The sequence below is a fragment of the Eublepharis macularius genome, chromosome 2 (genome assembly GCF_028583425.1).
Source record: "Eublepharis macularius isolate TG4126 chromosome 2, MPM_Emac_v1.0, whole genome shotgun sequence".
Taxonomy (NCBI): domain Eukaryota; kingdom Metazoa; phylum Chordata; class Lepidosauria; order Squamata; family Eublepharidae; genus Eublepharis; species Eublepharis macularius.
This window is the reverse complement of record NC_072791.1, coordinates 85,672,194-85,697,563: the sequence shown is the minus strand read 5'-3', so window position 1 is coordinate 85,697,563 and position 25,370 is coordinate 85,672,194. Positions and strand designations below refer to the sequence as shown.

Below are 25,370 nucleotides of genomic sequence, written 5' to 3'. Positions count from 1 at the left end.
CAGGTGGTGATGCTCACCCCCATTAATCCAGCTGCGATCAGGAGCGGAGCAGGTGGCAATGCCCACTGCCCGCCTTAACTTCGCTGGTATAAGGCGCAGAGCAGGTGGCAATGCATGCACCCCCTTTGAACCAGTTGGGATTAGGAGCAGAGCAGTTGGCAATGCCTGCCCCCGCCTTAACCCAGCTGGTATTAGAAGCAGAGCAGGTGTAATTTCCCCTCCCACCTTAACACAGCTGTTATTAGCAGCAGAGCAGGTGGCAATGCCACCCTGACCTTAACCCAGCTGGTATTAGGAGCAGAGCACTTGGCAATGCCCACCTGCCTTCACCCAGCTGGTATTAGGAGCAGAGCAGGTGACAATGCCCAGCCCCATCTTAACACAGCTGGGATCAGGAGCAAAGTAGATGGCAATGCCCACCCACCCCCTGCCTTAACCCAGCTGGTATTAGGAGCAGAGCACTTGGCAATGCCCACCTGCCTTCACCCAGCTGGTATTAGGAGCAGACCAGGTGACAATGCCCAGCCCCATCTTAACACAGCTGGGATCAGGAGCAAAGTAGATGGCAACGCCCACCCACCCCCTGCCTTAACCTAGCTGGTATTAGAAGCAGAGCAGGTGGCAATGACCGCCTCCCTTTGAACCAGTTGGGATCAGTAGTGGAACACATGGCAATGCCCACCCCCCATCTTAACCCAGCTGGTATTAGGAGCAGACCAGGTGGAATTTCCCCTCCCACCGTAACACAGCTGTTATTAGGAGCAGATCAGGTGGAAATGTCACCCCGACCTTAACCCAGCTGGTATTAGGAGCGGAGCACTTGGCAATGCCCACCCCTCCTTCACCCAGCTGGGATCAGAAGCAGAGCAGGTAGCTTTGCCCACCCACTGCCTTAACCCAGCAGGTATTAGGAGCAGAGCAAGTGGCAATGCCCACCCTCCACCTTAACCCAGCTGGAATCAGAAGCAGAGCAGGAGAAAATACCGACCTCCCTTCACTCAGCTGGGATCAGGAGCAGATCAAATGGCAATGCTTGCCATCCTTCACTCAACTGGGATCAGAAGTGGAGTGGGTGACAATGCCCCCCTTAACCCAGCTGGTATTAGGAGTGGAGCAGTGGCAATGCCCACCCCCTGCCTTAACACAGCTGGTATTAGTGGTGGAGCAGGTGGCAATTCCCCCCCCCCCCGCACACCATCACCCATTTGGGATGAGGAGTGGAGCAGGTGGCAATGTCCACCTCATGCCTTTACCTGGCTGGGATCAGGCACAAAGCAGGAGGCAATGCCCTTCTTCCCTTCACCCAGCTGGAATAAGGAGAAGAGCAAGTTGGTATGCCCGCCCTCTTCAACCTACCAAAATAAGCCACTGAGCAGGTGGCAATGCCCATGCTTTCTTGCTGGGATCAGGAGCTGGGATCAGGAGCAGAGCAAGTAGTAAAGCCTACAGCCCACCTTCACCTGTCAGAAGCAGGCGTTGAGCAGGAGGCAATGCCTGGTCCCCCCTTCACCCCACAGGGAGCAGGTGGCAATGCCCACCCCCCTTCATCCAGTTGGGATCAGGCTCGGAGCACCCTTTCACATGGCTGAGATCAGGCAGCTCAGGCGTGGAGCAGATGACAATGTCCACCCTCCTCCTTCATCAGCTGGAATCAGTGATGGAGGAGAAGTGAATGCCAGCCTGCCCTGCCCTCCCCTTTCTATTTTTTCCCACAATGGGCTTTGTTGCTAGTAAAAATTATAAAGTGAATTATCAAGCCTGCTTCTTTTGTTCTACCAATATTTGTTTCAACTCAAGGTCTGCAACACATCAACTATCTCAGTTACCCATAATCTATGGTACAAATTTCTATTGGACTACAGAGACTGTATTCAGACATCACTCTTAGCCTGGATTAACCTATGTTGCTGCCATGACTTTCCTCTCCACCATCAGCTCCTTATACAGCAAATTCTAGTGTGATTCATGACATATGAATGCTGGTTAGTGGTTTAACTAGAGATACCACCACCACCCCACACATGCACAAACTATAATGAGAATTTAAATCAATATTAAATTCCGGATATAGAATTCCTATGGGGGGCAGGATAAGTGTGAAAGAATGAAATGGGGTGAAGATTATTGGGAATATATATTTTGGTTTCAGTTTAGTTTAATAACATAGAGTAACATAGCAGAGTAACAGCAGAATTGTTTAGGCAGAAGTGTTTAAACCCTTAAAACATGCATTAATTAATCTTCTGAAAAAAATAATAGAAACAACTTACAGTTTTATTGTAGCAGATTTCTTCCATAGCAATATCTTGTAGTAGAAAGGGGAAAGATCCAATCTAAAGAGTTATATTCCCTATTCTAATACCACGGCCTGAAAAAGAAGGCAGCAAGGTTGTAGGTGTGGGTCTGTGGACAAAGGGTCCATTGAGGAACATGGAGGATTTATATCCTTCTCCTTGGAAGACCATGTGGGAAGAGAGATCTCCCAAGAGGCATAGAAACAAAAGGAGGAGTCAGTAGGTGTTCCCACCTTAGACAAGAGAGTTGCAGCTTGCTAGAGTTATACATTACATTCAAGAGAGACATGCAGCACCCCCCAGTGTCTAAGGCAGACTGAGTCACCTATTCCAACACAGATATGTGCTCAAGCCCAGCAACAAGCTGGGTTTGTGAAGACTTGGCTTAATGCCAGCTAAAAATTATATCTGAATCAATTTTTTTTTACTGTTTATGTCTCCTTCCTCAGTTTTTAAAAATACATCTTTGTCATTCCTACTTGACTATTAGGTGAACTTGATTTTATTTGCCTTTGCTCTATGATGTCACCTGTTTTTCTTCTACAAACCTTCCTTGTGTGTATGAGTTGACTCTATTGTTTCTATTTTGCTCTGTCTGATAATACACTGTCAAATACCCTTAATCTCTTTTGGAAATATTCCATGAGGTTTGCCCCCCCCCGCCCCAAATTTATTTCCATGTGATTTTATGGCAATCATTATTGGACTAAGCAGAGATGCACCATTCTGAGTCCATTTTATCAGGGTAAGAAGAATATAAGTTTGTGTTTTGTACTTAAGGTTGAGAAGAATATTGTCTCTTTGTCAGTGATTCTGTTTAATTTGTTTCTGTTGTGGGGGTGGTCTATGTGCCCACTCTTTTATGTTTGTTTTATGCTTTCACTTTAGGGGGTTTTTACTATGAATTTTATAAATTGCTATGTTTTTGTTTTCAAGTTGTTCCCCTCATAAAATGTCATTTTTTTGCATTCACAAACATATAATTCATTTTATCTTACTTAAGCGCCTACATTTTCTGTCTTCAAAACAACTACTAGTGTACGAATTTCTAGTTTTCTAACGGTCTTATAACGTTCCCTTTCTTCTTTTCTTCAATGTGCATTTTCCCCCTCATTATTCCTTTTTTTTACAATGTTGCACTCTCTCTATTTTCATCTGTTCATATTACTTTTCATTCTACATTGTGGAGCAGTAGCTGCTTATATCACTTCATGGTCATATTTTCTCACCTCCATCACTGAAAATGGTCTCTATATGTTGGTCTTACGAACGTTAACATGGTTCTGACTAGTTAGCTAAAGTTTTTGGAATCTACTGTTGCTGCAAGTGCAACCAATGGCCTCTAAACTGTCAACTCTATACTGTTCCCTCCCCTCATCACTGTCTGAGTTTTTAATCATTCTCATTTTGGTTCCTTCTGAAAGGCTTTGGGAATTTTTTGTCTCCTTTTCATTTTCTTTTACAAAAGTAATTTTTTCCCAAGTCTCTTGAGCATGCAGAAACCCTTACTTTGTCTGTTGATGGTCCCGGTTTACTGTAGTACTGTCTGGCATGGAACCATCAACTTTGCTATTAGAGAAACAAGCCCAGAGCCCTTAAGGGATTGTGGGAGGGGAAACAATTTTCAAACCCACCATCTCAAAGATTTATACTTCAAAATGTATAAATGTTTCCAAGGATGTAACCAAGAACTTTCTCTTACTTCTTTTTTAAACTTTAAGTATCTTCCAGTTGCTCTCAATGTTACATGCCCCTCATTAGACCAGTGGTAATGGTGGTGGGTTTTTCCTCCTTTTCTTTTGATTAATTTAAAAACTAATATTAACTGCATGTATTGAAGTTTCCTAGATTTGTACAAACTCCTACCAGGTCTATGGGTTTCCTGTGTCTACAGGTTGCTGCTTTAGTGATTGGTAGAGGTGTTGCACAAAATTCTGTACCTTATCTTGTTTTGGCTCAATTAGTAAAGAAGAATACGCTGGAGTCCCATGAGAGAGATAAGCATAGGCCTTTTTATTCATTGCTTATAAGCAAGGAAGAACAATACAGTTACCAGGCAAGGAAAAGCTCCTTGGGCTGATTAGTTCTTCTGGGCTCTGATGCTACAGCATAAGAATGTATACCTTTTGGTCCAGTGGCATAAGTTAGGTAAGTTGCAGCCTTGAAATTATGTTGGTCAAGCAAATGACCACACCAATGATCTGACGGTCTCACATTGGCAGAACAATTCTAAGACTTAACACAATATGCGTACTTTTTAAATTAACATTGCTCAACACTCCAAGGATGCTCAGAGAACATCTTTCTCACACTTTCCCTTTCATAAAGGTTATATTATTTCCTGTCCTTTTGGCGTCTAAATGTTGCTTCAACAAACCTTGTACTTTACAGGCAGAGATTGCTTCTCTAGGTTCCATGGGAGGGAAGTGCTCTCCCTTCCCAAGGAATGTGCTTCAAGTTGCATTTAGCACCCCATTCCCCTTGCTCTGGGGCTCCTTCTCAGCCTTGAAAGATACTGCTAATCTGATTAACTCACAGCTTGCTTCCTTCTTTCGGTGACTCACTTTGTTGGCCACTTCTTCTTCTTTGCCACTTCTTAAGCAACCACTATCCTTGGTTGCTTAAGAGTAGCTATTCAAATCCTCCCCTCTGCAGCTGGTCTGTCTTTCTATTCCCTTTTATTGTTACATTTGGCATGAACAGCTTTACAAAGAAGTTTTCCTTGTCAGCCAATAGGCAGTGTCTAGCTAATAGTGAGTACAAATGCAGGTGCAACTACCTTATAGCAAGCTTCATAGTAGTTGGTCTCAATCTTCACAGTGACTCGCACACATAACATACATTCTGCTTTGGTCATTTTTTTTCAAGTCTAATTCTCTTGCAAGTTGCATTACAACTACTACATTAGCTCCTGAGAATAATAATGCATAGCAATAGTAAAGACACATGAAATATTCTTCATTAAATCTACTTCCCACAGAGGTGGGGACAGGAAAAAAAATCATTAAATTCGGTTCGGTAGTACCAAACTTTAAAAAAATGGTATTCCACAAATACTAAATTGATTCTCTAGTTCAGTTGTATATTACACAGCAAATTTGCTAAAATGTGGACATTATTTCCTAAGGAAAACACAATTTGGGTTTTTTTCCAGTGGCATGGGGAGAGGAAAGTAATTTTTAACCAAAATTCACCAAATTTGCAGGGGACCTAATCCTAACTGTCTCTAACACACCTCCCCAAGTTTCATAAATATGGGACTTTGGGGACCATTTTATGCCCCCCTCCAAAGAAAGTGCCCCCATCCACCTTCAATCTCCATTATTTCTGTGGGTTTCCCTCTGAGACACATGGTGTGTCATTGTCTATATTCCCTAACATCCCTCTCTGACTATGGAGCCTCTTTTTTTCAATTATCTGCCGAAATTTGTGTTAAAACAGGGCGGTGGTTTCTCTCTCTGTGTGTGGGAGGTCCAAATTGCAGTGTACATTTGTAACTGAATCAACTGAGGCTGGATGAATACTTGTCAGAGATGCTTTAGGCTGATCCTGCACTGGGCAGGGGGTTGGACTAGATGGTCTGTATGGCCCCTTCCAACTCTATGATTCTATGGTTCTATGATTCTATGATACTTCTCCTGCTGGTTTTCTACCTAACTTTTAAGTCTTGAGAAGAGTATTTTTCCTCACCTCACAGACTCCCAGAGGATACAGGGCACAAGGTGGGCTCACTTCATTCACTTTTGGAAGTCCAAAGTTGGGAAATTGAAGAGCAGCATGTTGACCTTCAGGAAGACCAACTGCTCAACTTTTCAGGGGAGCAGGCAAGTGTGATGCAAGCTGACAATTTTGTCTGCATAGGAAAAGACGCACTTGCCCTCCATGCTAGTCAGAGGGCATGAAAGTAGCTTCTGAGACTCAAGAGAGAGGTTTGGCCAGACTGCTGCCTTCTTGGGCCAGTAACTAAGTTGATCAGTGGAAAGTGACTCACAGGGCTTTGCAAGATAGTCCCTGACTATTCAGTTTATTCAGCTTAACAGCTCATATACCATACACTCTAACGAAGTTTAAGAATTCAAAATAACAGAGAAACAGTTAAAGGGATGTTTGAATGACTTAGTAGCCATTTTTTAAAGAATCTCTCTCTGGCTAGTTCATGCTTTGGACAGTGAAAGAAGGTATGAGATAGTGAGTTAATTTCAGCCAAAGGGCAGTCACAGAAGCATTGATCCAATGGTATCCTGAGGAAGCAACCCTTTATCTAGGCTATCAGCAATGTGTTGCAATGTGAAACCATGTATGTCTGCCTGTTTTGGGACTGCCAGCATACTGAGGTACTGAGGCTGGTCAAACTGGGTTGGATATTTAATTCCCATGTAGAATAGGGAGCATTTTCATGCTGCATCCTTTAGAAGGGAGTCTCTGTCCTGCTTAAGCAGCTTCTCTATAAGTAGTTCTCGTCTCTTCCCAGTTAAAGAATTTAGGTCCCATGAACCTAATTTGTTTGTTTCTGTGTCCACAGTTTTGTTCCACCTTAACCAGCAGTGCTCTTGGGCTGTGGATTTAGTGAAGACTGGAAGATCTTCAGAGTTTTGCAGTCTGTATTTGAAATTGACTATGGCTTTCCAGATCAGTGTTGAGATTTTTGGAAGGCCCAATTCAAGTCGTATGACTGTGGAGGCTATACGTGGTGGTAGAGCAAGTATTTTCCGGAAGAAGGTGTCCCTAACTATTGCCTGCACTGAATCCTGCCTCATGTGCTTTACATTCACAGAGGGGCTGAGGGCACACCACAGCATTTCCATCTCCATGGGCATTACAGTGCAGGCAGTGGGGGGAATCTGCTGAGAAAGGGCAGGAAAGGGATCAGCAAAGCTGGGCCCATCCTCCATCCTCTCTGCTTTCAGGAAGTTTCTCTTTGCCTACCTATGCCACATTCTCAAAGAGAAGGCATCTCTCATGCTGGTGAGGTGCTCAGCCTGCTTGGCAAAGGTCCCTTTGATGCATGGGTCATACCAATACAGATGACTCCTTCTTAGTGAGAGGCTGGACACGATTCCCTGTTGCAGCCTTCTCATGAGTGTATAAACTTCTAGAACAAAGTCTGTACATCCTACATCTGGGTCCAGGAAGGAGGCCATAGCACTCTGAAGCATATGCACCAGAGGAATGACCAGGCCCAAGGCTGCCTTGTCAGTCGAGACCACAACAGTGAATTCCTTGAATGGCTTCAGGATCTCCACTGTCTGAGATATGGTGAGCTGAGGTTTTGGGCTGAACTTACCCTCTCCTGCCCAAGTGTTGTTCTCCAAGAACCACACTGTGAGGGTAGCCTGCTGTTCAACCAAATGCTCAAGCATGGCATAGGTGGAGTTCCAGTGAGTGACAACATCAGAGATCAGTCGATGTTCTGGCATGGCTGTCCTGTCCTGCTTCTGATGCAGTTGGTGAGTTGCTTTCACACTGTACAAGAAGTGACTCTTCAGTTGCCGGCATTTCTGGAGGAGACACTACACAAGTTGCAGGGTCCTCTGCAGGTTCCTTAAGGAACCCAAATCAAGTGCATCCTTCAAAAGGAGGTGAAGTTTGTGGGCCATACAATGGCTTGAGGACCACTCATGCCACCGCAACCTTCATGTTTGGACTACTATCAGCTGCCATATATCCTGTGGTAACACCACTGCATCACTTACCATTCCAGTAATTCCCTCTTGATAGTGGCAGCAATGTTCTCCACTGTGTGTGCCTCATCAAGAACCCTAGTGTGGAGCAAATCTTTGCAGTAGCCGTCTTGACTGCCTCCCATGTGGCTCTGCCTGACACTGGTCATCCCACCTCCACCCTCAAGGTTATTAGATTCACACTAGTGTGCAGTAAGTGAGAGGCACACATGCTATGACTGAGGACAGGTCCCTGGCAGCCCTGTAAAGGGAGGGCACCACAGTTCTACTCAGCATCGTGAGAGCAGGGGATGTGTACCAAGGACAGACTAGCTGGACCAGCCCCCAGAAGCCAAAGTCCTATCTATGGTGCCTATCTATGGTGATCATCTCCGTGATTTTCCAAGTAATGAGCCTAGATGCCCTTCGGTTGGGGGAAGAGCAGCAGAGGTGTTTGCAGAATGACCCACTTGCTGCCTTGTTGGAAGCTATGTGGGGCCAGTCTCTCCTCCGCTGCCCTGAGAAACCACCACTTGGTGGTGATTCTTCATGTGGTTCCTCAGGCTGGTCACTGAGAAATGATTCACATCCTTCCACCTTCTGGCAGTGAAGCAGTCACAGGGGTCAGGGTGGCCTAGGGCCTTGCTGAAAAAGGAAATGGCTGCATGATCCCGTTGCATGGTGCTGGGAGCCTGCCCCGACTCCCTCAGGAGATCCAGGTAGCAAAAGACCATATCCTGCAAGGTGGGCCATGAGACGGGGTCCCCCACCCTGGAGGCAAAGGCCACAAAGCACTCCAATGCCGATGAGTAGGCCCGGAGGGTTGATGGATTGATGGAACAAAGCACTTCGTGCATTACTGTTTTCTGCCAACGAGCCACAAGTCCTTGGGGAAGGCCTCTGGGGAATGATGAGCAGTTGGAGCCAGGCTGAAGAACCTCCCCATCTGGAACTGAGACAAGGCATCTGCAATGCCATTATCCACACCTGCTACATGATGGGCTGAAAATGTAATGTTACAAGAGAGGCAAGACAAGACAAAATAATGTACAAGATGCATGACCCGCTCAGAGTTAGAGTACTGCCTGTTGAGCACCCTGACTATTGCCTGGTTGTCACACCAGAAGAGGACACCCTTGTCCTTTTTTTTAAATAAGTATTTTATTAGTTTTCTCATAAGAATAGGAATAAGGGAAAGGGAATGGGAGAAGAAAAGGTAAAAGGAAAATCATATAGTCTGCTTGTATCAGCATTCTACTTATCTACATATCATATCATTTCACACTACAAATCATTCAACTGTGGTTATTAGTAGCAAGTTACAATACTGCCATCATATATTTATTACATTCAGTTCTTTATGTTTGTTTTTAATCCAATTGTAGAAGGGGATCCATGAGGCAGCAAAATCTTCTTCTATTTGTCCTTTCATTAATGACGTTAATTTTCCTTAGCAACATGCTAAGGAAGAAATGAAATATTATTTCCAGCAAAATATAAACCCTGAAACTCTCATGAATATTATTTGGGATGCTAGTAAAGTATATTTTAGAGGATTTGTGATAAGATACGCAGCCAAGCGAAGACAAGAAAAGCAACTACGATATAAAGATATGATGAAAGTCTTGGAGAAGAATGAAAAAGACTTAAAAAGAGACCCTTCAAATGTAAACTTAAAAGGTAACATTAAGCCTCTACAGAATCAAATAAATTTGTTATTGGCAGAAGAAATCGCACAGAACATTAAATTTGCCAAACAAAACTACTTTGAACATGCAAACAAGCCAGGGAGATGGCTAGCCTACAAACTTAGAAAGGAAAAAGAAAGGAGACTGATCCACTGCCTTTATGATGCTGTAAGAAGAGAAAAGATGCAAAAGGAAGAACTAAAGAAAATTGTGGAAACCTTTTATAAACAACTGTATGGCAATATATTGTCGAAGGCTTTCACGGCCGGAGAACGATGGTTGTTGTGGGTTTTCCGGGCTGTATAGCCGTGGTCTTGGCATTATAGTTCCTGATGTTTCGCCAGCAGCTGTGACTGGCATCTTCAGAGGTATAGCACCAAAAGACAGAGATCTCTCAGCGTCACAGTGTGGAAAAGATGTTGGCAGGTCATTTATATCTACTCAGGAGGGTTGGGGTTGGGCTGAGTCATCCTGTAAGAGTTACCCAGGGTGTGGAATGCTAATGGAGGGAGGCTTCACTGTATCCTGAGGAGGTTCTTTTGCATATGGATTGGGGCTTGATATGCTAATCTTCTCTGCAGGGCTATTGTCGGGTATAGAGTGTTTTGATAGCCTGGTGTTTTTCAGGACTGGAAACCATGCTCTATTCATTTTTAAAGTCTCTTCTTTCCTGTTGAAGTTTTGCTTATGCTTGTGAATTTCAATGGCTTCCCTGTGCAGTCTGACAAAGTAGTTGGAAGTGTTGTCCAGTATTTTGGTGTCCTGGAATAAGATACTGTGCCCTGTTGGCGTTAGGCTATGTTCAGCCACTGCTGATTTTTCAGGTTGTCCAAGTCTGCAGTGTCTTTCATGTTCTTTTATTCTTGTCTGGATGCTACGCTCTGTGGTCCCAATGTAAACTTGTCCACAGCTGCAAGGTATACAGTATACTCCTGCAGAGGTAAGGGGGTCTCTACTGTCTTTTGCTGAACATAGCATCTGTTGTATTTTTCTCGTGGGTCTGAATACCGTTTGTAAGCTGTGCTTTTTCATAAGCTTTCCCATCTGATCAGTGATTCCTTTGATATATGGCAAAAACACTTTTCCTGTGGGAGACTGTTTTTCCTTAGTTGTTTGATTTATCCTTGGTTTACTCGCTCTTCTGATTTCATTTCTGGAGTAGCTATTTCCTTGAAGTGCGTGGTTTAGATGATTAATTTCCTCATTGAGGAAGTGCAGTTCACATATCCGTCTTGCATGGTCTACTAATGTTTTTATTATGCCTCTTTTCTGTCGAGGGTGGTGATTGGAGTTTTTGTGTAAGTACCGATCTGTGTGAGTTGGTTTCCTGTAGACCTTGTGACCTAACTGAAAGTTTGCTTTGTGGATGACCAAGGTATCTAGAAATGGAAGTTTACCCTCGGTTTCTGTCTCCATGGTGAATTGTATGTTCAGGTGGATATTGTTGAGGTGGCTTAAAAACTCCATCAATTCTTCCTCACCATGGCTCCAAATGATAGAGGTATCATCCACGAACTGGAACTAGACTGTAGGTTTGTGGGGTGCTGATTCTAGAGCTGTTTTTTCAAAATGTTCCATGTAGAAGTTTGCTATAACTGGGCTGAGAGGGCTTCCCATGGCCACCCCATCCATCTGTTCATAGAATTCGTTATCCCATTGGAAGTAACTGGTTGTCAGACAATGGTGGAATAAGGCTCTTATATCCTCTGGAAAAATCTGATTAATAAGTGCGATTGTGTCTTTTACCGGAACCTTGGTAAATAGGGATACAACATCAAAACTGACAAGTATGTCCTGTGGATTGAGTTTCAGAGAACTGATTTTGTTGATGAAATGTGCTGAATCTTTGATGTAAGACGTGGTTTTTCCAATGTGGTCCTGTAGAAGATTGGCCAGATGTTTAGCTAATTCATATGTTGGTGAACCAATGGCACTCATGATGGGTCGGAGTGGGACTGAATCCTTATGAGTTTTAGGGAGTCCATATAGTCATTCTTTTCCACACTGTGACACTGAGAGATCTCTGTGTTTTGGTGCTACACCTCTGAAGATGCCAGCCACAGCTGCTGGTGAAATGTCAGGAACTACAATGCCAAGACCACGGCTATACATCCCAGAAAATCCACAACAACCAACTGTATGGCAAAGTTGAAATACCAGTAGAAATGCAAAAATGGTACCTACAAGAACAAGAGTTACCTAAGCTATCAGAGGAAAAAAGGAAATGACTGAATGATCCATTCATGGTGATGGAAATAATGGAGGCCATACAGAAACAAAATAATGGGAAAGCTCCTGGACCAGATGGACTTCCAGCAGAATATTATAAAGCACTAGAAGATGTTATCCTTTTACCTTACAAAAATATGATTACCATAGCACTAGAGGCAACATCCCTGCCTGAATCATGGATGGAGGCAACAATTTCATTAATACATAAAGAAGGAATGGACATGAAGAAAATTAAGAACTACCGACCTATCTCTCTACTTAACTGTGATTATAAAATATTTGATACAATACTAGCTACAAGATTTAAAAAAGGATTACCTGATATAATATATCAAGACCAGACAGGATTTCTCCCTCAAAGACAATTGAGAAACTATATTAGAATTGTCTTAAACTTACTGGAATATTATGAAGCACATCCTGAGAAGCAGATGGCCATGGTGTTCGTGGATGCTGAAAAAGCCTTCGATAACATTAATTGGCAATTTTTCATTAAGCAGATGAAAGAGATGGAATTTGGAATGGGATTCATAAAAGCTATTGAAGCCATATATAAGAAGCAGAAAGCAAAAATAGTTAGCAATGATGATTTGACCAAAGCAATATGGATCGAAAAAGGGACAAGACAGGGTTACCCCCTTTCACCTTTAATATTTATTCTGATGCTGGAAATATTGATGAGAACTGTAAGGAAGGATCCGTCAATTAAAGAGGCATCTGTTAAAGGTCATAAATACAAACTGCAAGCATTTGCAGATGGCCTGTTATTTATATTAGAGGAGCCTTTGGACTCAATAGAGCAATTAATGCACTACCTTAAGGAATATGGCTCAATGGCTGGAAAGAAGATTAACTACCAGAAAACAAAAGTGATAACTAAAAATATGACAACCCAATGGAATTAATTAGACTGACAGGATTTAAGTTAGAGAAGAAAGTAAAATACTTAGAGGTATACTTAATTTCAAAATGTAGCTCGCTGATAAAAGACAACTACATGAAATTGCTTCAAGAGATCAAGAAAGATTTAGAGAGATGGAGAGGCTTACATCTTTCATCGATGGGAAGGATTACAACCATCAAAATGAATATACTACCACGGATTATATTTCTATATCAAACCATTCCTATCTGCATTAATAAATCCTTCTTTGAAGAATTAAATAAATCAGTATCCAAATTTATTTGGCAAGGGAAAAAACCAAGAATTAAAATGAAAACACTCTGAGATTTGAAAAAAAAAAAACCGGCTTCGCCTTACTGTACTGGAATTTGTTGCTTAGTTTGGATGAGAGAGTGGATTCTTTTAGAAAATCAAAGACTTTTGACACACTTGTCATTTAGGTGCTCCCGCCAAATGACCACTGCCACCAGAATGGGAAATAGCTCCAGAAAAGTGAGTTCCCTGAGGATGCCCACCCAAGCCCAGGAAGGGGGCCACCACTGGGCACACCAGCGCCCCTTGAAATACACCCCAAAACCCAGACTGCCAGAAGCATTGGAGTGAACCTGTAAATCAGACCCCAAGTCTCAGGAACCCTGCCACAAGGAGATCCCATTGAAACCTGAGAGGAAGCTGAGCCAAACCCTGAGATCCTCTTTGATGCCCTTTGTGAGGCAGTTGTCATGATGGGGGAAGAAGACCCCCCCAGTGGCATGTGCCAGCCATGCACAAAAGGCCTATCCTGGGGGAACCATCCTGCAGGCAAAGTAAAGGTGGCCAATGATGGACTGTAGCTCCCTGAGCATGCATTTATGATGGGACAGTGTGGCTGAGAGCATATCCAGCAAGCGGTCCAATTTGTTGACAAGCACGGGGGATAGGCCAGCCACGGAGTCCAGTTCAATGCCCAAATAGACCAGGCAAGTGGAGGGACCCTCCATCTTTTCCTGTGCCAGAGGGACACCCAGGTTGCTGGCCAAGTTCTGAAAGATGTGCAAGCAGTCAGTGCAGGCAGACCCACCAGGGGCCCCACAATCAAAAAAATTGTCCAGGTAATGAATAATGTGTGGAACATCCATGCGGTCCTTCACCGCCCATTCTAAAAAGGTGCTAAATGTTTCAAATGCAGCACATGCAACTGAGCACCCCATGGGCATGGCCTTATCCACATACCACTCACCCTGGAACTTGAACCCAAGCAGGCAAAAATCTAGGGGGTGGATGGAGAGCAACTGAAAGGCTGATTGTACGTCACATTTCACCATAAGGGCACCAGAGCCGCAGGACTGGACCGACCTAACCGTGTGATCGAAGGACACATATTTGACTGAGCAAAATTCCTGCAAGATGGATTCATTGACAGAAGAGCTCCAGGGGTAAGAGAGGTGGTGGATGAGGCTGTATTCCCCAGGGGTTTTCTTTGAGACCCTCAAGTTGGGCAGGGGAGAAGGAATAGGGGGATTAATGCTGTCTCCGTGTCCAATGCTTACCCTCTCCCCTTGAGCCTAGATTTGCTAGGAGTGGTGTCCCAAGGGAAAATCTTCTCTAAACTGGATTTAAGAGATGCGTACTTTTGAGTAAGGATAAGGGAAGGAGATGAATGGAAAACTGTTTTTAACACTCCTTTGGGACAATTTGAATATAAAGTCATGCCATTTGGATTACAAGGGGTGCCGGGTTTTTAATGAATTTAATTAATGAGGTATTACACAAGTACCTGTACAAGGGCGTGGTTGTTTACTTAGATGACATGTTGATTTATTCTCAAGATTATGGGCCCCATGTAAAACTAGTACGGCGGGCATTTAAAACCCTGAGGGACAATCACCTGCTGGTAAAACTGTCCAAATGTGAATTCCATGAAGAGGAATTGGATTTTTTGGGATACAGAATATCAGGTCATGGATTAAAATGGACCCCGCCAAAATACAAGCTGTGGTGGTGTGGGACCCCCAAACCCGAAGGCAACTGCAATCATTCCTGGGCTTTGCTAACTTCTACAGACCCTTCATAAAGAACTTTGCCCAGATCTCTTTGTCACTAACTGACCTTCTAAAACCCAAAGGCCACAAAGGATGAAGCCTGGTGCTAAATTGGGTTGGACTAAGGAATGCCAAGAGGCTTTTGAGCATCTAAAAACTCTATTCATTTCCGAGCCTGTCCTGCAGCACGCAGATGAGAACCAAAAAATTATTGTACAGGTGGACGCCAGTGATGTAGCAATGGGGGGGAGGTCATTTTGCAAGCAGATGATGATGAAAAATTGCACCCCTGTACCTACGTGTCAAAAAAAAAAATTCCAAAGCTGAACTCTATTGGGCGATATGGGATAAAGAAGCTTCAGCAGTCAAGCTGGCTTTGAGCACTTGGAAACATTGGTTGGAGGGGGCTAAAGTGCCATTTGAGGTCTGGACTGATCATAACAATTTAGAAGCACTGCGGACCCCACACATACTTTGAGCCAAACAGCTACATTGGGCAGAGTTCTTCTCCAAGTTTAATTTTACATTAATGCACCTCCATGGCAAATCTACCTTCCTGGCAGACACTCTCTCGCGGATGCCCCAACATAAAAGCCAGAGAGAGGAGGTGATAGACACAATGTTTTCACCAGCTCAGTTGGGGGGGGGCAGTAAACACTTGGAGCCAAGCCAGACAATTAAAGCAAAAAGCTCCCTCCACGGACTGGGAGGAAAAGGTGAAAGAGGAAACAGAGAGGGAGGGAGACACCCTACCCAAAGACAAACTACAGAAGGGAGAGGGGGGAGGCTGGTACCAACAAGATAAATTGTATATTCCAGCCAGTTTAAGAAAGGAGGTGTTGAAATAATATCATGATTCTGGATTAGCTGGACACTTTGCATCTGATACAGAGATAATTTTGGTGGCCAAACATAAGAAGGGACATTTTTCAGTATGTATCCACTTGCCAAGTGTGTTTGATGGGGAAAAGCAGATGGAGGAAACCGCCTGGTCTTCTACAACCCTTAGAAACCCCCTCCCGCCCATGGGTTGTGATTTCAATGGACTTTATTACTGACTTCCCCCTCTCAAAGGGAAAAACTAATTTTAGTGGTGGTTGATTTGTTCTCTAAGCAAGCTCATTTCATTCCATGCTCTAAAATTCCAACTGCAAAGAGACTAGCCTCCCTCTTTATGCAACACGTGGTCAGACTGCACTCATTTCTGAATAAGGTAATATCCAATAGGGGAGTCCAGTTCATTGCCAACTTCTGGCGGGAGCTAATGCAAGTAGCAGGGATTGAACAAGGCATTAGCTCTGTCCATCACCCTGAGACCGATGGACAAACAGAAAGAGTTAATCAAGTTCTGGAACAATTCTTAACGTACTACATACATTACCAGCAAGACAACTGGACTGATTTTCTAATTTTTGCAGAATATTGTTACAACAACTCAGCACATAGCTCCCTGGGGGCCTCCCCCTTCATGATAGCCCATGGATATGAAGCAACAGCAATGCCATTTCTGAAAACCTCAGCCAACCATAAACCAGGGGATCTGGGAGAATCGTGGTCTACCTTAACCACCCAATGGGACATCATTAAAAAGACTCTGGAAAAAGCCAAAGAGGATTACAAAAAATATGCAAACAAAAAAAGGTCTGTCCCTTGGAAATTACAACTGGGAGATCAGGTGTACATCTCCATTAAACACCTCAGAGGGGAGCAACCCAGTAAAAAACTGGGGTGGAAATTCTTAGGTCCATTTCAGGTCAAGAAAATAATCAATGAAGTGACTATAGAGGTAAATCTACTCAAGAACTTAAAAAATGTCCACCCCATATTTCATTTCAGCCTCCTAAAGAAAGCTCCCCTACTTGATAAATGGCACCCAGATCGCAGAGTTCCCCCCCCCTTGTGGTGGATGGACAGCTACACCATGAAGTGAAAGAAATCGTGGTCTCAAAATGGAAGGGGGGGAAATTGTTTTACTTAATTTGTTGGGTGCATTTCGATGTAAGTCAGAGGGAATTGGTAAAAGCATCAAATGTAAATGCCCAGAGACTTGTAAACAAATTTCACAAGGCTTACCCTAACAAACCAGGGCAAGTCTAAGGGGGGGAGACCTTCTTGGGGAGGGCAATATGTCAAATATGCCTGTCTGCATATCTGCCATGAATATATTCTGTCTGTATATCTTCCATGAATGTACTGGCCCTCTGAGGGCATGAGAAGTTTCTTATTGATGTTAAGGCAGTAGGTTATCTTGCAAGTATTCATTTTCTCTTTCCCCGCTACTTCCAGAAGTGTCCTTGAAGGCTGCTTGAGGCCAGCTCAAAATGTATCTTTCTTGATGATTTCAATCTTTGTTCTAGTCTAAACCTGCCTCTTCCCTGGCAACCCCCTGGTTCTTTCACACCCAAAAACTTTAATGATCCTTATCCTGATCGTGGGAACATTCCCCATAACTAACATCACCAGCCCCAATCATGTCACTTCTGCCAATGCACTTGTCTGAGCACCTTGAACTTGCTGAATCTCTAATAACGTTACTTCAACCAATACACCTGCGTGTTTGCTGTGGAGAATTGGGGGATTCTACCTGCCAAGCACTGACACTAGGAAAAATTGAAGCAATAGGAAATGAGTAAGACCCGAAGCGAGATGGCTGGACAGTAAAAGAAGCCACATCCTCCAGTTTGCAAGACCTGAGCAAGTGTGTTAATGATAGGATGTTTTGGAGGTCTTTCATTCATACAGTTGCCATAGGTTGGAGTCACCTTGGTGGCACATAACACTAGGGGTGTGCACTTCAGGTTTCCAATTTCAGTTTTTAACCTGAATCAGGACAGATTTGGAAAGATTCGGGGTTCCTGAATCGGCCCCAGCATTGCTGAGCCAATTCAGGACCCCAAAGCAAAGCTTTCTGAAGCGATTTATATCACTTTGGGAAGTTTTGGGCAAAGAGCAATAATTTCTTGCTGCTTGCAAGCGACAGAAAAAGTGTTGCTATAAAAATGCTGGCTGCTTTAGAGATGATGGGAGGAGATTCCCTTCTGATCAGCTGAAAAAAGCCCTTTTTTCAGCCTACAGGATTGGGATTCCCCTCTCATCAAGATAAAAAGCCTTTTAAATGCCCTTCACATTTTTCAGCTGAGGGGAGATCCCCCCTCCCATCAGCTATAAAGTGGCCGGCATTTGAAAGCAACACTTTTCTTGCCATTTGCAAACTGCAAGAAAAATGCTGCTTTGAGCTTCAGTGGGCTCTGTAAACATTCCCGAATCTTTATAAAGCATACCAAAGCATTTAAACACCCAAATCCCAAAGTGGCTTGCCACTTCAAGTTTTAGGTTATCCTGAATTGTTTTCCCGCTTTGGGTAAACCAGAATATTTTTTGGGTTCACACCCCTACATAACACACACACAGAGACAGACATGCATGTGCTTTCCACTCCAAGCCTCCCTCTGCCACTGAGATCTCATAATGTCATTTCTCAAGTTTTCATTTGGCTTTTTAAAACGTCTGTTGTAATTAGGGTTTAGCCCCACCCAGTTTGGGAGGATGATATATTTTCTCTGGTTTCCTCAGATTTTCCCAAGCTTGTTGAAATACCTCCCCTTTCTGTACCAGTCTCGTTTGTGCAGATTTTTTGATCTAAACTTTGAGACCAAGTTGAGAAGTATATGTAGGATAATAAAGTGATCACAGCAGTATCTATAAATTGATGCAATTCCTCACTGTTGTAATGGCTCAATACTTTATACAAGATTTTAGTCAGTGCATCAGTCAAGGTTACATAGGTTGAGAGTGGTATAGGCATGTGAAGTAAATGCTGGATGTGTGAATGAGACTTAAGAAACATGTAGGCCTTGAGCTGTCTCCACAGCTGTGAATTTTATGCATTGCGAGTAAACCATTTTTCACATACCCTTCCCTGTCTCATTCAAATAACTTGCCAGCTAGAGAAAGATCTATATATTTCTCTCTAACCCTGAAAGAGGCTTTTTAAAAACAAGATAGAGCATAATAACCACATGGAAACATGTACTGAGTAATTGGAGCTGAAAACAACTCACAAACTAATATAAATAGACTTCTGCAGTACTGGCACCCATTAAAAGAGAACTGCACTCTAATATTAATTTCATTTCATAAAACCTGTTTTGATATCAACAAGATTATACACAATGCTCTAGAAGTTAAATGCAATTTGCTGTCATGTATTTGTATAACAAATTCTGACAAGATTCTACCATGTTGTTATTGTTATGTATTGTATGCCTGCGCAAAAGACCACTTGATGAACAACAGTTACAAGTAAGTGCAACTCTGTTTTCATCTTCGTGGCTTCTGTGAAGTCTCACATTGCGAGTTTGAGATTTAGTGCCATCTCAGGAGCTACCTCTGTTGTGTGGGGGCTTTACTAGGAAGCTGTGCCTCCAGGTGGCTCCTGGTCATCTATAAAATGACTTTTATCATACTACTACTACTTTCACCAAGTGGATTAAACATACCTTAACTTTCTTTGTCTTTTGTTTGGCTGTAAATGCTCCATGTCATTGCAATGCGTTGCAATATTTCCTCAACTAACTGGCACCAACTCCACTGTGATGGTCCATGACCTGCCCTTTTGTTTGCTCCTTTGTTGCCAAGGGCCCCCTTCATTGGGAAATGCCTTTGCTAATCCACTCGCAAGGTAAACTGTTCTTATGTTTTATCTCCTGGCTGGGTTTTTTTGCTGCAGATTTTTTTGCTAGGAGTACAAGGTTCATTGATGTTGCTTACTGTCTGTCCTTTGCTACCCTAGTTGGAAGTAAGTGGCAGACACAGGCTTAGGTACTAAGAGCCACTTTATTAAGGCAACAACATAACAGTTTACATGGCAACAGAGGCTAACTAGCAGAACAGGTCAAGCCAGCGGTCACCATGGGACCTCCTCCTTGAACCTGTCTGGACAAGACCCATTGCCCCGGGCACGAGCCATCCGTAAGGCATGGCTTGGGCCCAGTCAGCTAGGTGAATGGTTCCCCACATAAAACTCCAAGCACCCCAAGCCATAAAGCCCGAGGGAAGGACTTATCTGGAAGGTCCCATCAGGCAGTCTGCCCTCTCAGCTGGGCCATAAAGCCACAACCGCTCCTGACAGACCCCAATTCCCCACCAATGGGGGTATTCCATGGGTTCTCACTGGCCCACTCTCATTTCCCCAACTTTAACCTGCCACCGCCAAGGCCAAGCCTTTACTTAGGCCTCAGTGCCCCACAGGTGGCTCTGAGGGTAGATATAGGTCTAATTTAACTCCAGGTAACAAAGTATTGCACCTGCCCTACACAACATCTAGTTAGGGTATGAGTATAGAAAAGAGAGAGAGTAGGGGTTTCGTTTTATGTTGTGTTATTCCTTCCGTTCACTTAATACTTGCCTTAGTGTTATACGTTTAAATACTTTTTTTGGAATTAATGAAGGAATAAAGATCCTCTGTTCCATATAGTTCCCCAACCACTTGGGACCGCTAGAAAGTAGGGAGGTTAGGAGACTGCCCTGCCTAACTAGAACCCCCATACAGTAGCAGCGGTGGCAGCAACTACCTGGAGACAGAAAAGTGACACGGGCCTTTTAAGTGCCAGGCTAGGCAAGGGAGGGGTAGGCAAGGGAGGGGTCTACCAGTTGAAAAAAAAAAGAGAAAGAGAGGCCCCAATTTGCCACACACACACATCTACTGTCTGTGGCTTGTGAAGTGTTTTTTTTTAATTCGTCAGATTTTCTTTCTTCTTTTTTTTTTTAAAAGATTTTTATTGGCTGAGTAAAATTTAATATTACAATTTTTTGATTAATACCCTCATTTCCATATTCCCCCACCCTTTCCCCTCGCCCCTTTATCTCAGACTTCCAACAGTTTTCCAACCCGCTGTCTAAACCTACTGCTTATATCTTTTTCTTTTCTTATTCATTCTAATATACTACTAAAATAGATATATGTTAAACTATAAAAAACCTAAAATCAAATTAACAATTACAACATGTTTCTAACTTATCTCTTCTCCTCTTGTAAAGATCGCCCTCTCTTCCCTTCTGCCAAATTAATAGTTATCTAGCACCCACATTTCTCCCTTTACGTCCCACTTCTTTTCCAAATACTGTTTTAGTTTCCCCCAATCATTAAAGAATTCCTCTGGACTCTGTTCTCTCAGCTTTCTTGTCATTTTGTCCATTTCTGCCATGTACAGCAATTTTTGTATCCAATTTTCAATAGATGGTACTTCTTTTGTCTTCCACTTGCGGGCGTATAAAATTCTCGCTGCTGTTGTCATGTAAAATAGTAATGTTCTATATTGCCTGGGAATCCCCTCCATATTCAAATTCAACAACAGCAGTTCTGGGTTCTTATTTATTTGAATTTGTAAAATTGCAGTCATAGCTTTTATAATATCTCCCCAGAACTGCTTTGCTACCTCACAGGTCCACCACATATGATATAATGAACCTTCATGGTTTTTACATTTCCAGCACTTATCTGACATTTTGTTATTCCCATATGCTATTTTCTTCGGCGTTAAGTACCATCCATATATCATCTTGTAAACATTTTCTTTAATATTAGTACAAGTCGATATCTTCAATGTATTTTTCCATAAGTATTCCCATGCCTCCATTGTTATGTCTCTATTGCAGTTTATAGCCCACTTCACCATCTGGACTTTAACAGTTTCGTCTTCTGTATACCATTTTAACAAGATCTTATAAACTTTAGAAATCTTTTTCTTGCCTTCTTGTAGTATACGGTCTTCCAATTCCGAATTTTTCCATTTAAATCCCGATTTTATACGATCCAAATCATATAAGTCTTTAATCTGCCTATATTGGAACCATCCGTAATAAGATACTTCATCTTCTGTTTTAAGCTTAATCATATTCTGCTCCATTTTCAACACCTCTTTATATGACACGCATTGTTCCCTATTATAAATTATCCTCGGGTCAATGGCTTCCATTGGCACCACCCACGTCGGGATACCTTCATCCAAATATTTTTTATATTTTTGCCAGACCGTGAAGAGACTTCGCCTAATATAATGATGCAGAAACATAGAGTCCGCTTTAATTTTATCGTACCATAAGTACGCATGCCAACCAAAAAATTTTTTATATCCTTCGAGAGTTAAGAGCTTAAGATTCTCTAACAACATCCATTCTTTAAGCCACACCAAACATATTGCTTCATGGTATGGTCTTATATTTGGTAATTGTAATCCCCCTCTTTCTTTGGCATCACATAAGACTTTCATCTTCACTCGAGGCTTCTTCCCTGCCCATACAAAGTCCGATATTTTCCTTTGCCACTTGTCAAATTGCTTGTTGTCTCTTATTATTGGTATTGTTTGCAGTAAAAACATAATTCATGGAAGTACATTCATTTTAATTACTGCTATTCTTCCTAGCCACGACAAATTCAACTTATTCCATTTGATTAAGTCTCTATCAATTTGTTGCCACAGCTTTTCATAATTGTTCTTGAATAAGTCAATATTTTTAGCAGTAAGCTCTATTCCTAAATATTTTACTTTATGTGTTACCTCACAGTTGGTAATTTCCGTTAATTCTTGTTGTCTTTGTTTCACCATATTCTTACATAATATCTTAGATTTTCTTTTGTTAACATAAAATCCAGCCAAATCACCAAATTCTTTTATCTTATTCAACAATCTTGGCATATTTTGGATTGGATCCTCTACAATAACCATCACATCATCCGCAAAAGCTCTGACTTTGTATGTAAATCCGTTAATCTTCAAACCTCTTATGGCGTCGTCTTCTCATATCTGCATCAGTAAAATTTCCAATATCAAGACAAACAACAGTGGAGACAATGGGCAACCTTGCCTTGTACCCTTCCGTATTTCCAGTCTCTTAGTTAATTCGTCATTTACTACGATTGCAGCACACTGGTCTTTATATATAGTTCTTACCGCTTGGATGAACTCTTTTCCCATCTGTAACTTCTCCATTGTAGCGAACATAAAATTCCAATTTAAATTGTCAAAAGCCTTCTCTGCATCCACAAAAAAGAAACCAACTTCTTTTTCACAGTGTCTGTCATAGTATTCTATTGCATTTATTACAGTCCTTAGATTGTCTTTAATCTGTCTGTTTGGTAAAAATCCTGCTTGCTCTTCTGCAATAAATTCAGCCAGCCATTCCTTCAGCCTCTCCGCCAATATTTTCGCAAAAATCTTGTAATCATTATTTAACAGTGATATAGATCGATAATTTTTTACATTACACAGGTCCTGTTCTTCTTTTGGAATCAGTGATATATTAGCCTCATTCCAGGTTTCCAGAATCTTTTGTCCCTTTAAGATCCCATTCATCACTTTTTTCAGGAAAGGCACCACCTCTTTTGCCATTACTCTATAAAATTTAGCCGTTATTCCATCAAGTCCTGGTACCTTCCCCAATTTAGTCGACTGTATTGCATCCATAATTTCTGTTTCTGTTATTTCAGCATTTAATTTTCGCTTCCACTTCTCAGATAGCTTTGGTAAGTCAATTTTGCTCAAATATTGATCAATACTATCCTCCTTTACCACTTTACTCTGATATAATTTGGCATAAAATTTATAAAATGCTCTACTTATGGCTGATTGATCCATTAACGTCTTATCTTCTTCTATAATCTTAGTTATCACTCTTTTTTCCCTCCTCTTCTTTAATTGCCAAGCTAAATATTTCCCCGGCTTGTTGGCACCCTCAAATGTTTTTTTGTCTTAATTTCTTCCATTCCCATTCCAATTCTTTGTTGTCCATTGCTTTTAATTGTTCTTGCAGAATCTTTATCTCCAGGTGTAGTTTCTTTTCCCCCGGTCTTTTCTTTAATTGAGTCTCTTTGATTTTTATCTTTTCCTGAATTTCTTTCCTTTTTTCTTCTTTTCTTTTTTTGTCTCTCACATTTAAGTCCATTAAGACACCCCTCATTACAGCTTTGTACGTATCCCATACTTTTATACGTTGGTACAGATTTATCCAAATTATATTGTATAAAAAATCTGGTTTCTTTCTGTAACAAATCTAGATTGCCCTCCTGTTGCAGTAAATCTTCGTTAATTCTCCATCTAATTTTTAAAATACATTTTCCAAATCTCCACATAACTAGATTGTGATCTGAGCTTACTTTGGGCAATTCATCAGATTTCCTAGGTTCTTTCACTACCTCATTCATTGTGCCTTCACTCTGGCTCACAGTGATAAACAATTTGACAGCCTACTCACAGATCTCTCTAAATGCTGCTCTTGCAGAGCATGACATATAATAAGGTTCTCTCAAATCATTTCCCTGCCGTTGTTTGTGGCCATATATTCACTGATGCATCTTCATTGTATTCATTCTGGTTTTGTTCTTAATGCATTTCCACTTATTTGTACTCCTCTAGCAATAGTTGGTCTATTTTTTACATAGGGTGGTTGAGATATATTTTTCTTTAAATCCTGCTATATTTTGGATATAGGCCTCTTTTGCTAAACATTATTATTATTTTTCTTTATAAGGAGTGTGGAAAATACATTGCTTAGGGTTCTCAGTTCCATACAGGTGGTGAGCAATCTTCCAGCAGTTTGCTCCATTGCCCACCAATCATTGGCAATCAGTGGGAGGTGACACCCACCACTGGCAGGCAACTCAAGCAAGTGCTCAGCAGGCATGCTCCCAGTGGAGCAAAATGACATCACTTCCTGAAGTGATGTCATCATGCTGGCCACAGGAGTGCTCCTGTGCTTTGCAGGGGACAATTATTGCCCCAAATGGGCTGAATTAGCCCCATGAAAAGTGCAGGAGCATGGCTGCCACTGATGTAATGACATAACTTTCAGAAGTGTCATTATCACATTGGTGCTAGGAGCATGCATGAGTGAAGATTGTCTTCAGAAAGACTACCAGGTCCCCCTGCCCCCCCCCAGCAGGAGGGTATAGGGATCTGGCAACCCTAACACTGCTGGGTATTTAGATATTTGTACCCCACCTAGATCCCCAGTGGGGACTCAAAATGGCTTACAACAATATTATTTCCTCTTCTGTTTTATAACCACTGCAACAACCCTGTGAAATGTGTTAAGCTGAGAAAGACTGACTTGCCCATGGTCATCTTGGGAGTTTCCATGGCACATTGTGGATTTGAACCACAGTTTTCCAGATCATAGTTCATCGTTTGACCACTATTGCATGCTGGTTCATTCTGGTTCAGTTGCTGAATATGTGGCTGTATAAGAGGTAATCAAGAAAGAAAAGAAATCTGTTGAAAGAAGGAAAGCACAAAAGCCTGAAAGGATGGTGCTTCAAATAACACTTGACATGTTTCTCTAAGGGCTGGCTTACCTGTGTAGCAGAAGAGGTATTAAAATACTGAGATGATACAATAGATTGCACCACTTCAGACTAAGCACGTTCTTGTATCCTCTACTGTAAAAACTCTCTGCTAATAGAAAAGCAGCATAACAGACAAAGGTTAAAAGCATTCTCTCTAATGTGCTCACTAAGGAAATATTTTATGTGGGACCACATTTAAATTCAAATCCCCACCCCAGTCACAACTATC

At 42.2% G+C, this 25,370-nt stretch overlaps 1 long non-coding RNA gene across 1 annotated transcript in view; it reads right to left on the bottom strand.

Annotated features, from left to right (window-relative positions):
- The window catches only part of LOC129325150 (uncharacterized), a 41,303-nt gene extending 21,938 nt beyond the window's left edge, over window positions 1-19,365 (bottom strand). Inside the window, exon 1 of the long non-coding RNA XR_008596583.1 lies at window positions 19,299-19,365. This is a non-coding gene — a long non-coding RNA (uncharacterized LOC129325150). The remainder of the gene's footprint in view (window positions 1-19,298) is intronic.
- Between the last annotated feature and the right edge of the window lie 6,005 nt (window positions 19,366-25,370).